The following is a 14,663-nucleotide window of genomic DNA, read 5'->3' on the forward strand; positions in this document are numbered from 1 at the left end:
GAGCCTCTCGTCATAATATTTTCATCAACCGACCAATACATAACCTTGGTTTATGTGTGTTTCTGTTTAAAGACACCATATTCAATGTGTACTGTTGATTCCCTCACATTGAACCCATGGCCAACAGCCTCATAACTCATGCCTGAATGAAGCTTCTCTCACACACATTTTTTTCTCCATAAGGCATGTCGCAGCTTTCTTGCACTTAGGAACACCAGACCACTTCAGTGCTGTGCCTGGGGGCCATCATAAACAATAAAATCACCAACAAAAAGCCCAAATATGCAAGAAACTTGGCACTAAATAGACCAAGAAAAGGCCACATGTTCACAATATGAGGGCAGAAACCAGGGAGCAGACCATCGCCTTGTTTAGCCCCAGCTGGGACACAAATTTTTCACTGCCGTGGGCGTGTGTCTGTGAAAGGCCACAAAAGCACCATGAGTATTGATTTGGAGGTTACAAATAGACTTCAGGTATTAGGTGAACTCACAAATACGGAATCTGCAAATGATGAGGATCAACTGTGCTTCTCTTTCCAAACACTACATCTAACCCAGGCTGGTCAAAATGATGTAAATTCATGCTCAGAAAGTCCCTCCTCCCTGCCTACCACATCATTAAGCACAAAGCCACAGAAGTAAAATATTAAAAAAAGATGTGTGACAAAACATGGACATCCCCAAACCAAGCTAATCACAGTCCTGTAAATAGAACAGAAGTTACAATGCTGATGAGGGGAGCTGAAGGCTTTGTCCTGCTGCACCCAGGTCCAGAGCAGACAGAAGCAGTCCCGTGCACACACACTAGGGGGCACACAGGGTCTTAAAGCACCCAGAATGGGGAGTGAGTGGGCTGCTCCTAAAATAGGAGCTGGAAACACTGCCCTGATAAGTGGGGAGCCCAGTACAGCCACAGGCAGGAGCTCTAAGGGGCAACGCAAGGCTACAGGGAACAAGGGGAAGTGAAAGGGACAAAGGAGGAGGGATGTGTGTGAGTATGCATGTGCGGTGTTTGTGTGGTGCACATGTATGTGTGTGCCTGCATACACAGGTGTGTGGTGTGGTTAAGAGGCTGGAGAACTACTCCGTCTCTTAAGAGGAACATGCAAACTACAATTCTGTTAATGTAACATGTAGGGAAAACTAATGTTGGACAAGAAAGTTAATCATCAACATGAACTTACATCAGACAAAGCTAAAACAACACAGCAATCTGAAAATGACTTCAAAACAGATACATCCATGTTCTGAATCTTTTGGCTCATTTCTGGTTGGCCTTGATCCTTTCTTTTCAAGTGAAGTTGAAAGATGGCAGGCATCTGTTGTTACAGATTTAATCGGAAAATTATAGTATTTCTAGTGAACCCTAAGGGTAAGAAGTGTTGTAGGATCCTCCAGCATCTGTGGAGGTGGAGGTGATGGAGAGGTGGGGGAAGCCAGGCGGTGGATTTAAGATGAGGAGACGGTCTTCATTCACGGGGACAGTGGAAACGCACCTGTCTGCACAGTAGTCATTAATGAGCAGAGACCACTACTTATAATTATTATTAACATCATTAGGTTCTACCTGGATACTCTCCTAGCCAACCCTTTTCCATGCACTGATTTAAGTTATAGAAGGTAATTCTTATTGACAACATAAAGCTGGAAGGTCACTAAAATGCTGATGACAATTCCTTAAAAAGATAGGCTGAATCAGGCAGGGTAAAGTTCTGTATGTATGATCTTCATTAACTCAACCATACAGGCACAGCATGGGCAATCTGCATTCCCCATGCTCCCGTCTACTTGATCCCATGTCTTTGTTTCTTTGTTGAATGCAGTATCTAATCTGCTGTGACGATGTGAAGTGGTGGTTTTGATATAATCTGGGCTGCCCATCCCAGCATATCATTTCACTGTGTTCTGGCCAGACTAGCATTGAAAAGAATATTGCTAAATGGCCAGCAGCTATACCCGGGAAGGTGCTGAGGCAGTGGCATATAAAGGCCTGCCCAGGTGGGAAGGGACCAGGGTAGAGTCTCACGGACAGCACCACGTTCCAGCCAGGCCTCGAGGCAGCCACCTTCACATTATATTGGAAGCTCAGTGGGACCAGTACTCAGATGGGGCCATCATTAGGTAACCTGATAATTTACAGCTGCCTCCCCAAGTAGGTGAGTAAAATTGAGCCTTCAGAAAGAAATCAGAAAGACAGATAATGGAGAATAACTAGATTATATCCACAGTATCAACGCTCCCAAATTTTCTCTAACCTCCCCACACTTCTTCCCCACTGGACAGGGAGTCCCTTGCTCTCTCCAAAGCACAGCAAGCTGGTTCCTTGTTGTTCAGCTGGCCAAGGCCACTCCTCAGTGTTCTTTGCTGTCTCTCATGTATCACACCTGCTGAAATGTCACCTTCATGGAAGGTGTTCTCTGGCTGCCCATCTAAAACAAGCTCTATTCACTTCTAACCTTGCCTTCCCCCTCCCCACTAAATCACTTGGCTTGTTGCTATGGCAACATCACATTTGTTAAATTATGATGACTGAAGTACGTTTGGACATTAAGAAAAACAACTGTGGGCCAGGTGCGGTGGCTCACGCCTGTAATCCCAGCACTTTGGGAGGCCAAAGTGAGTGGATCACGAGGTCAGGAGATGGAGACAATCCTGGCTAATACAGTGAAACCCCGTCTCTACTAAAAATACAAAAAAATTAGCCAGGCGAGGTGGTGGGCACCTGTACTCCTTGCTACTCAGGAGGCTGAGGCAGGAGAATGGCGTGAACCCGGGAGGCGGAGCTTGCAGTGAGCCGAGATCCCGCCACTGCACTCCAGCCTGGGTGACAGAGCGAGACTCTGTCTCAACAAAAAAAAAAAAAAAAAAGAAAAGAAAAGAAAAACAACTGTTACTTTTTGGGGGCAATATTCTCAATTTCATTGCTACTTTTCTCTTCTAAATTTTAAAATCATCCCAGCAAGTTCCATTTTAAAAGTAGGACTTTAATGGATAATTTGCATAAAACTACCCACTTCATGATATTGAGAAAGCATGGTCTATGTATCTATTTCAGACCTTCTGAAGTACTCAGAAAAGCTTTGTAATTTTCTTAATATAGATCTTCACATATATTTTTAGGTAGATTTCTAGCTGCTCTCTAATTTTTCTTACTATTGTAAATACTTTTTCTATTATTTCTGTCTAAATGACTTTAGGTTTATAGGGAAACTATTAGATAGCAATCATCTACATAGTGTACTAATTTCCTGTGGCTGCTGTGACAAGTTACCACAAACAGGGGTGTAAAGCAACACACATCTTTCATCTTACAGTTATGGGGGTCAAAGTCCTCATATCCATGTGACACGGACTGCCTTCCTTCCAGAGGCTCTGTGTGAGAACTGCTTTCCTCAAACCTTGCCAGGTTTCCAGTGAAACCAACCCAACAGTCCCATAGACCAATGGTCCCCAGTCTTTTTAGCACCAGGGACCAGTCTCATGGAAGATAATCTTTCCATGGCCTGAAGTAGGGGCCTTGGTTTGGGGATAATTCAAGAGCATTACATTTATTGTGCACTTTATTTCTATTTATTTGTACAACTCACCATAATGTGTAGAATCAGTGGGAGCCCTGAGCTTGTTTTTCTGCAACTAGCGGTCCCGTCTGGGAGTGACAGGAGACAGTGACAGATAATCAGGCATTAGACTCTCATAAGCGCACACCCTAGATCCCTCAGATGCACAGTTCACAATAGCGTTTGAGCTCCTATGAGAAGCTAATGCCACTGCTGATCTGACAGGAGGTGGCACTCAGGTGGTAATGTAATTGATAGGGAGTGGCTGTAAATACAGATGAAGCTTCACTTTCTCACCTGCTGCTCACCTCCTGCTGTGTAGCCCAGTTCCTAACAGGCCATGCACCAGTACCAGGCCATGCACCAGTACCAGGCCATGCACCAGTACCAGTCCATGGCTGGGAGGTTGAAGACCACTGTCATAGACAGTTCTTTTGGATAAACATAGAAATTGACCCTTCCTCAGGAAAGGACCTCTCAAAAAAGTATCAAAGAATTGAAACTCACCAGATCATCACATCACATCCAGACAATAAGACACTAGGCCCCTCCATCATCAGGATGGCTTCTTTACCCCTTCCATGTTCCTGTTTTCCCACACATAGCTACCTTTCTTCCCTGCTATATAAAGCCCTCATTTTAATCAGACAGGGAGATGGATTTGAAGCTAAGCTCCCATCTCCTCAGCTGCATCACCGGATTAAAGCCTTCTTTCTTGGCAATAATTGTTGTCTCAGTGATTGGCTTTCCGTGTGGTGAGCAGCAGGACCTAGACCAAACCCCGGTGTTTCAGTAACATTAGGGACCCCCTCTTTCCTTGGCCAGTGGTTCCTCATTGCATCACTCCAACCTCTGCTTCCATTGTCCCATCTACTGCTGAATCCAGTCTTCCAGCCCCGGTTTCCTAAGGACCTCTGTGGTTATACTGGGCCTACCCGGTTAAGCCAGAATGATCCTCTCTTCTCAAAATAATTAACTTAATCCCATTTGCAAGTTTTTAAAGATCTTGCCACTTTACTCAGCTATCTTAGTTATAACGGTTTCTGAGTTGATTGCCTTGGATTTTCCACATAGATACCATCTTCTTCAAATAACAATAACATAACCTTTTTGCTTTCAAAATTCATATCTCCCATATCTTTTTGCCTAATTGTTTTTTCAACATTCTTTTTGATTTAAAAATGTTAAATGCTAAAATGCTGCAAACATACAGAAAAACACAGCTATCAAACAATAACCATGAACAAAACGTATAAAGATTTGACATTAATTTTCCCATATTTCACTTTGAACACTTAAAAAAAATTCTAGAATGCAACCAAAACCTACTCTTGCTTATTTTTCTCCAGAGAACTTGTATGCATCATTCCAATGCATATTTATATTATTTTATGTTTTTAGAAATTTTCCCTGAAAGGTCATATTTGCTAGTTGATTTCATCCATCTATGTTGGTTGATGTGCTCCATTTATTTTAATTACTGTGTAATAGAATAGCCCATTATACAAACAAGCCACAATTTCCTTATCCATTTCCCAGCTGAAGGACTGTAAGCTGTTTCCACATTATTGCTATTGTAATATTTAATGACCACCTATATAGATGTCTTGTCCTGTGCATATACAAGAGTCTCTCAAAAGTACATACATGACTGGATAAAGAAAATGTGGTACTTATACACCATGGAATACAATGCAGCCATAGAAAAAAATCATATCTTTTGCAGCAACATGGATGCAGCTGGAGGCCATTACCCTAAGCAAATTAACACAGGAACAAAACCCCAAATACCTCATGTTCTCACTTATAAGTGGGAATAAAACACTGAGTACACATGGACATAAAGAAGGGAACAACAGACACCAGGGCCTACTGGAGGACTGAAGGTAGGAGGAGGGTGGGGATTAAAAAATTACCTATTGGGTACTATGCTCATTACCTGGGTGACAAAGTAATCTGTACACCAAACCCCCACGACACACAATTTACCCACGTCACAAACCTGTACATGTACCCCTGAACCTAAAATAAAAGTTGGAAGGGGAAAAAAGTATCCACTTGGATGTGGTGTCATAGAGTCTTGAAATCTTTCATTGATCTGAGTCTCAAAAGTGCTTGAAACAATTTGTACTTCACTAACAATATCTGAGTTAAAGTGCTTCCCTACAGCTGTGCCAGAATTTGGTGTTTGGGTGCTTTAAAATATTTGCCTATCTGATAGGTTCTGCGCTACAGTTTTAGTTCGCATCTTATGAATTCCTCGTGAGCTTCCACATCCTTTGGAATATTTCTCGTCATTGGGGCTCCCCTTGTGTAACTGTCTGTTCATCTCTCTATTCTGATGCTTTTTCCAACTTCTGTAGTTAATTCATTTTATATCTTTTTCCTTTTCTATGTATGCATTAAGTGTAAAATTTTCCTTCCACTCTTCTTTAGCCATCCAATTAATTAATCTTCACATCATTAGTCAGACCCAAATATTGTGTAATATATCTTATGACATTTTTCTTTTAGCTATGAGTTATTTAAAGTGTGCTTTAATTGCACTGTTGTCACAGAACATGGTCTGTGTGATCACAATTCTTTGAAGCCACTGAGATATGCTCCACAGAGTCAGCTTCCTGAAGATGGTCCACATATGCGTAGTAAGAATGTGCTTATTCTACATTCATGGCAGAGTTTTAAGTGCCCATTTGATCAAGCTTGTTGATTTTGTTTTTCATATTTTTAATATGTTTATCTACTAGATTCAAAGACTTTGCATTTGTCAAATAGCTTTTAGTAATTCTGTCAAGTTGAGTCGATATATGGGAAATGATGGGGCTGGATGCATTCCCAACTTCAGTTTTATTACATCATTTGGTCCATACATCACTAAGCAACAATTCTGCCTAGAAGATCATTTTATCTGATATTATTATAGCCATCCTCAGGGAACCTTTGGTTAACATAGCCCTACTTTTATCTTTTTAATATATTTATCGTTTTTATGATTCTGTATTAGATATACCTCTTATAAGTGGCATATAATTTTACATTTTGAGTCTACATTTTTAACTGATGAGTTTTATTTTTAATGTTTCCATTGCCTTTTATTTTTTCTTTCCTATCTTCTATTGGATTTTTAAATGCTCCATTTTTCCCCTCTGCTTATTTGAAAGTTATACATAAGTGGCTAGCTTAACTACTTTTTATAGGCTTACCTAATTTAGCAAAGTCCCCCAATTACAAAAGACTTTAAATGCTATGAGCTATCATCACTTACACACACACACACACACACACACACCACACACACACATTGAACTGCTTCCTACTGCTTAGATACACTCTGATTTTAAGCCTCCAATTATTGTTATTTTTACTGTCAGAGTATTTTGAGATCTACCAACTTCTTTCCTCACCAACACTTCTTGCATCTCACTCCTTCCTCTTAGGTTCAGTTGAGCTCATCCTGAATAACATTCATTCTTTGGGTAAAGGACTAAGGCTGCAAACACTCCTAGTCTTGGTCTAAAAACATCCATGACTTTCACACTTGAATGATAGTTTAGTTGGGTATAGAATTTGAGGCAATACTGTCCTCTGGCTTTTATGGTGACTGTTGGAAGTCCTGCAGTTCTTGTTCCTTTGCAAGTATTCTGAACTTTCCCCTTCTTAGGCTATTTTCAATATTTTTCCTTCGTCTTTGCCATTCCAAATTGTCTATCATTAATAGTAAATTTATTTTTATTTTAGCCTCCTCAGGTCTCAGTGCTCTTCCTCAAATCTGAAGATTTGTGCTTTCTGTCAATTCTATAAAACCTCTATCAGTATTTAATAAAATATTAAATATCCTTCTAGGTATATGCTGGTTTTCCTCATATGATAATTCCACTGTGCTCTCTCCCTATTTTTAATACTCCTTACCCTTTTATGTCTTTAGCTATGTGCATCTACCCTGTAACATACCCATCAAGTTTCTCATTTCATGGACTATATTTTTCTTTTCTAGAAGGTCTGTTTGGTTCCTTTTCAAATCCACCACTGCTTTTTCTTCTATGTGGTTTCTGTTTCCTCCTTTCATCTTGAATCCTTCTGGCTTCATTGTTTGCTAGCTTGCCACTCATCCTGGGCCTCGACAAGTGTGCTGTGTAATTTTTTTATTGTTAGGCTGGTTTTTCTGAGGGAATCCCTTGAGGACTGGGTTCCCTTGACAGGCAGTGCCAAGTTTTATCTTAACTTTTTGGCTTGGAATTTCCTATAGCATTCTGGTAATGTAAATCTGGCTTCCAGAGGTGCCAGTTCCAACTGATTTCTCATGGGAGAGCCTTCTGTGTTTCCCATCTGGAGCCAGGGTGGAGGAAATCTCTCATCTGACCTCCAGGGGCTGACCCCGTGGCAATGTGCTCATCCCTCTTCTCCAGGACTGCAGCTCGCAGGTCTCCTAGCTTCACAGGTAAGCTTGTCAACAAAGCTTCGGTTCTGTAGAGCCCATGGGTTCCCTCCTGGCTTGGTGTGGAAACCCAAGGCTCTTGATGAAACTGAACCTAGCAGAATCATTTCTATATTAGAGATGATAGTTCATAGGCTTTATATCAGGGTGCAAAAAATGCACATTCCTTTATTTTCCTAAAACCAAGCTAGATTTTTCTCCTAGTCCCTCATTTCTCCTGATTAGAAGAAACTTAGTACATCCAATTCCAAGTGAAATCAGTAGCTTTAGGTTTCTTATTTCATTTACTCTCCATCAGGATTTCCCTATCCCTGCATATTCTCAAGTGTAGCATTTATGTTCCCGAGCCTATTCTGACATTAAAGCCCTGGAGGATTTGCTGTGTCCACGTCTTGGTGCCCTCTCTGCTCTGTGGCCCACAGACATGTCCACATGTGTGCCACGGCCATGTGGTGACATCACTTTTCACTGTTGGTGAGCTCATGTCACAACTCCATGACGCCTTCAGAATTCGGCCCTTGGTCTCAGATAAACTCTTTTTGAGGACCTAGGAAAATCGGGCTGTTCTCCAAACCTGCAAACGTAGTGGGCTACCTCAAGTGGCTTCTGCTGCGGCAGCCCAGGGCTGTCACTTATAATTCTGCTTCCTTTCCATTCCTGGCTCCTGGGCATTTCTCCATCTCCCTTGCATGTTCATATAAGCATTTGCATCTTTTACTAGTATTTTATTGAGCACTCATATGTAATTTACGTGGGAGGGCTGCCAAATGAGTCTGGTCCACCATTTTCAACGTCATCGATTCTCTAGGGGCCAAACACGAAAGCGGGAAAGAAAGCTCTCTAGAGATTAAGCACAATATTCCTTTCTCCCTTGGTGTTTAATTTATAGCCAGTCATTTAGCCTCTCTTGGCTTCATTTCCTTTATGTGCAAAATACAGGGTTTGTATTAACCATTTTCTAAGCTCTCCTCCAACTCACAAAAACATTCCTTTGTAGCTGCCCTAAACCTCTCCAGAAACAATTTGCCAGGCCAAAAGGAGCCAGGCATGGCTGACTGAGGTTTCGGCTCGCTTGGATTTGGGCAGCACTCACACTCCATAGCGTTAAACAGAACAGAAGTCTTCCCTTTTAATTGATCCAAAAAACTTCCCCTTTCTAACTTAACAGTGGCACAACTTTAGCAACTGATGGTACAGGCTCATCTCCCCAGTGCCCACGTCAGCTCTCTGTGCACTGCAAATCTCTGGACAGGGAGCTGAGTCCAAGCATCAAAACAACCCAAAGGCAAAGTAACAGAGGAATCCCATCACTGCTCTGTCTCACAGTCAGAGTCAGATCAATGACTTACATTTTTTTTTTTTTTTTTTTTGAGGCGGAGTCTCGCTCTGTCGCCAGACTGGAGTGCAGCGGCATGATCTCGGCTCACCACAACCTTCAACTCCCTGGTTCAAACGATTCTCCTGCCTCAGCCTCCCGAGTAGCTGGGATTATAGGCATGCACCACCACGCCCAGCTAATTTTTGTGTTTTTAATAGAGACGGGGTTTCACTATGTTGGCCATGATGGTCTTGATCTCCTGACCTCGTGATCCACCCGCCTCAGCCTCCCAAAGTGCTGGGATTACAGGTGTGAGCCACCATGTCCAGCCGACTTACGATTTTTAAATCCAGCCAATCATCCAAGTATTCACCAACTTGGTCAAATTACTTAGGCATTGAGGATCTGCTTTTACCAAGTCACACTGATCAGTCCAGGAAGATCAAGAAAACTTTACATATTAGAGATCATGAGGTCATGGCGCTTTGATTAGCGGGAAATAAAACAAATTTCCTGGAAGGGCACGTGGAATGGAAATCCTGAGAGCTGCAGGAAGGACATAAAGCTGCTCCTCCCAAGGGAAGATACTTTCAGGTTAGTAAATCCGTTGCGGGTGTGGAACAGTGGCCACTCCACTCAGGCTTTCCCACTGAGCTGTTGAGTGGTGCATGCAGCCAGCTGCAGAAAACCAGGGGCAGTGTCAGGAAGGATGGGAGTCAGATAAAACAGGGAAAACTAGAAGCATGGGGACTTGCGAGATGAAGAAAACCACCTAAGAGTGTTTGTACCTTTGAAGAAACTGAGAGTATGGTGGGGTGACCCATGTCCCCCAGCCACTCATGCTGAAGTCCTCATCCCCGCAACCCGTGAGTGTAACTTTATTTGGAAACAGGGTCACTGCAGATGTAACGAAGTTAAGAGGAGTCCTACTTGATTAGAGAGGGCCCTAATCCAACAACACTGTCCTTATAGGAAGAGGGAATTTCAGACACGGACCTAGAGAGAAGAAAGAGCAGAGATGGAGTGACGCCGCCACAGCCACAGAGCACCATGGGCACCAAGGGTTGCCAGCAATGCCTGGAGCTCAGACCGAAGCATGCACAGACTGTCCCCAGAGCCTTCAGAAGGAACTGACTCTGCCAACAAACCTTGATTTCAGACTTTCGGCCTCCAGAGCTGAGAGAAAACATTCTGATGTCTTAAGGCACCTCGTCTTGAAGTCCTTTGCTATGACAAAGGTCCTCATCCTTTGCTAGGGTAGAGGAATTGAAGAAGAAAGAAGAACGGCTGTAGAAGGAAGGAGACAGCCCAAGAAACTAAAGCTAAGACCTACACACAGGTGACATCCACACCCACCCAAAGAGACAGAGACATGGGTGTGTGCACACCCCGGGGACAGACAGAGACAGACAGGTGGTGGCACAGCCCTTTGCAGTATGGTCTCAAATCCAGCAAGCTCAGGAAGAATCACTGCTGTCCGTGTGTGTCACCCGCAGGAGGAAGAACAATAGCCACTGACAATACCAGTCAGATGAGAGAAACGGCCGCCCACCATAGGGACGCCACCCCGCTGGGCACAGGTTGTCAGAACGCTACCCCTGGGAGAAAGACAGGGGCTGATCGAGGACTGCAGGGAAGGTTCGGAGGCAGAAATCAGCCTCATCGATGGCAGGAAGCCGCTGTGGGTCTCCAGACAGTCCAGACAGTCTCAGATGCCCGGCCCAAACTCTGCCCCGAATAACCAATGGTGCACACTTTGAAACCTCCTATTTGTGGGTTAGAGTTTTCTTCCAAGACCATTCAGTGGCTCCAGATCCAGACAACCCAACAGGCATTGCAGACTCACAGCCAATAGGAGGATAAAGGGTCCCCTACTTGGATCAAAGGTGCCTCGAACATGGCCTTCAGCCTCCAGAGTGGTGCAACGCTCAGAACCTGGACATCTCATGTTTGTTTTGTCCAATGGATGTTAGAAAACGTCTTAGGGAAAGGTTTGCTTGGGATTGTGTGGCTGTGGGCCGGGCGGAGGCAGACAAGACTGGCAGGGGCTGAACTGGCTGCTGACCTGGAACCTAAGAATGACCTGCCTGGAAGCTTCCCTCCACCAAGTCCTAGTGCTCGACAGCTGCTCCCTCCCCATGTCACCCTGGAGCTTCTCTTTGTGCCCACAAAATGTACCCCTAGCAATCCCCAGCCCAGGGTGGACGTGGATGTGGACACTGGACACTGGGCTCAGTGCAAGCCTCCCGTGTCCTCGTAAAATGAGTTTCTAGCTCCAGCTGACACCCGCAGGGCTGAGATGCCCCACAATAAGCATGGAGCCCACCCGGGCCTCCTTGGTGGCAGCCTGGTCCTCTCCCTACCTGTGCCCCTTGAGCATATCAGCACCTTCAGAGCTGTCCTGGGGGTTCCCTGAGCACGCAGGGCATGTGGGACACCACCCCCCACTCCTGCCCTTAGCAACATAACAGCTGAAGTGGCCAGAATGAAACCCGAGTCTGACCCTGGATGCCCACCGTGAGACTGGGTGTCATAGCCTTGCTGCTCTGAGCGGGACTCTACGTTCCCTTCCTCTCCCACGTGCGCCTCCTGCCTGGAGCATCCTGAGCTGTGGGGCCTTTGCCAGCCATTGCCCCATGTCCTCTCTCAGTGGGGCTCAGCCTCTCGACCACCCCAACTATGACAGCCAGCACCGCTCACTCCCGTCCCGGCCCCGCCTCCCTCCAGTACCTTCATGATCTGAGGTCCTCCTGTGGTTCCCACGCTTGCCTCTCCCATTTAGAAAGACACTCAGAGAGCCCGGAGGGGCAGAGACCACGCCGCCTCATACTGAGACGTTTTCAGAGACTCTTGAGCGCCCAGCATGCTGTGGGCTTCGGTAAATACTTGCTGAATGCAAGAAGCCTCACTTCAGGGGCCACATCCTCCCAGAAACCCCCCGTGCCCATCCGAGTACCGCCTTGGACGTCCAGACCACCAGCAGTTCCATGTGCATTTCTGCTGCACCATACTCTTCACATTATTTTCTCTTTATTGTTCTATGTGTCTAGACCCTGTCCTTTCTCTCTTTGCAGGGAAATTATTAAGGAATAACAGAGCAGTCTGCTGCAGGGGGATGCCCTCGTGGTGGCCCTGGGGACTGCACCACGCTCCCCTGTGCATCCTTATTTGTGCCTGAGTGCCCCTTGTGGGTATCTGGTAAACCTCAGCGTCACCTCTGTGTTCAATCTTTATGTTCTCAAGATGAAAAGAATTCTGAGGACAGGCTACAGTCACCTGGCAGGAGGACATTCCTCATAATCTTTACCCTGGCTCGCCTGCTGGCGGTCAGCACGGGGGCCCACCCCAGCCTCACTCGGTATGGGGGGGGCAGGGTGCCTCTCACATTCTGGTCTGGGCACCTGGAGCACACCCACTCCAGGGAGTGTCATCCGTATTCTAAGGAAACAACAAACCCAGGCACAACAACGTTATTGCCTCCTGGAACCAGGCGTGCACCCAGCAGCTGACGCACAACTGCCATCTCTGTGCACGCTCAGAACAACTAACATTCATCATGCCCAGTCTGTAGATTCAGAAACTGGAGCCTGAAAAGTAACTTTCTGTGGGGTCCCTGGCCAGAGGAGACGCAGCTAGCAGAGTTGCATGGCACATCCTGATGCTGAGCCCAAGTTGTGAATAACAAGCCTGACAGACTTTATGCTGACTATGTTTGCAGGGATGATCCCATTTTCATTCTGTACCCTTTTAGCCTTGGAGACCCTCGCTCTATTTTAAACCTAACAAACTATCATACATACACACAGGCACGCACGCCAGGAGTTCCAGAATAAACCAGAAGCACACACAATAATTCAGCCGATATGACCTACATGAACTGGGAAACTGATGCTTGGTAAACAGAGACCAATAGGCACGGTCTCCGTGTCAGCTCAGGGAGCTCTGCTGACTGCTTTGTTTTCTCTTTCCAAGGAAATTTTAGTTCGGCACCACAGCCTGACATGGCACAAATAGCAGGGAACAGCCTAGTAACCAAGGCACTGGTTTCACTACCCTGTTATTTAGAATCCACTTGAGATCACCTATAATTGCAACACATCCTCATATGGGCAAAGTCAGGAATTCCCCTGCTGGCTGCAGTGTGGACGAGGAGCAGCTCTTCTCCAAAGTCGAGACACACAGCTCGCCGGGTCTATTTTGGCTGAGCCAGAACAGGAGGCCAGCAGACGGGCAAGCCCACACCACCCCGCCCCAGCCTTCAGAAATTATCCACTTCCCACAAGCATTCCAAAGTACTGATCTTACAAAACACAAGCTGTATTCCATGTGCATTTAAAACACAGCCTTGGAACGAAAGAGCATGTGGTTTCTAGGTCAGATATAAGCCTCTGTAAGTAACAGAATGATAATTCTAAAGCATGTACGTATGTATGTCTCCTGGACATCTAATGTAACAACGAAGACAAAGGTCTGTTAAATTATTCACTCACATGTTAACCCAGTTATAACCAAGTCCTACAGTCACCTGCAGTCTTAAACAATGACAGTACTTTGGCATATGAAAACTGAGGGCAAACTTTTCATCTGTAAATCACAACATCCTTAGTGCCCATTTTCTCTATATAGGCTTTTTGCTCTGAGAATCTCTCTCTCTCTCTCTCGATACCATCTACCAAATATAAGCTTCATGCCAAATACTGACCCAGGACATCTGAACAAAAACACTTTTTCCAGCTAATTCTTAGATTCGCTTTTGCTTGGCCAAAGGTAAAGCTGTCATATCACTGATGAACTGGTCCACAGGCCAATGTCACCTGCCAGTGATTTTGCAGATGTTTATACATCATGACTGATGATTGGGTTAAATAAATAGCTAATATAGTACATTCAGCTATGATTATACATGTGATTAGGCAAAATGTGGCCAAGCGTGACATTCCCAGAAGCTCTATGAGCAAAAACGTGCAGGAAGAATGAGTCTGGCTTTGCCAGGCCGACTCCTTCTATTACTAATCATATAAGGAAGGGGCCAGGAGTAGAAGGACGGGTGGAGTGATTCTCCATTTGTGCAGGAGCAGGAACTCAAAAGGAAGTAAAATCACACTATAGGACCAGATAATTCATGAGCAAGGGAAAGATTGGGGCCCCTACCCTGAGACTTTTGGGGGACAGTTCACTACAGATCCTGTCCCGCTAAGAGTGCTGATGGATCCACCAATCATCGCGATTGTGATGCTAACAAATGGCGCCAGCATCAGCTACTGTTTCTAGGTGCTTGCAGTGAACTGAGCAAGCCCTTTCATCCCGCCTACGCTGGGGGTGCTCCCATCTTGAAACTGTGCTGAGAGCAG

The 14,663-nt window shown here is 45.0% G+C and overlaps 1 protein-coding gene across 14 annotated transcripts in view; it reads right to left on the reverse strand.

Moving 5' to 3' along the window:
* Window positions 1-14,663, reverse strand: part of ROR2 (receptor tyrosine kinase like orphan receptor 2) — a 232,264-nt gene that overhangs the window by 41,301 nt on the left and 176,300 nt on the right. The gene's annotated exons all lie outside the window — the stretch shown is intronic.

Source organism: Gorilla gorilla, chromosome 13 (assembly GCF_029281585.2).
Source record: "Gorilla gorilla gorilla isolate KB3781 chromosome 13, NHGRI_mGorGor1-v2.1_pri, whole genome shotgun sequence".
Classification (NCBI taxonomy): Eukaryota; Metazoa; Chordata; class Mammalia; order Primates; family Hominidae; genus Gorilla; species Gorilla gorilla.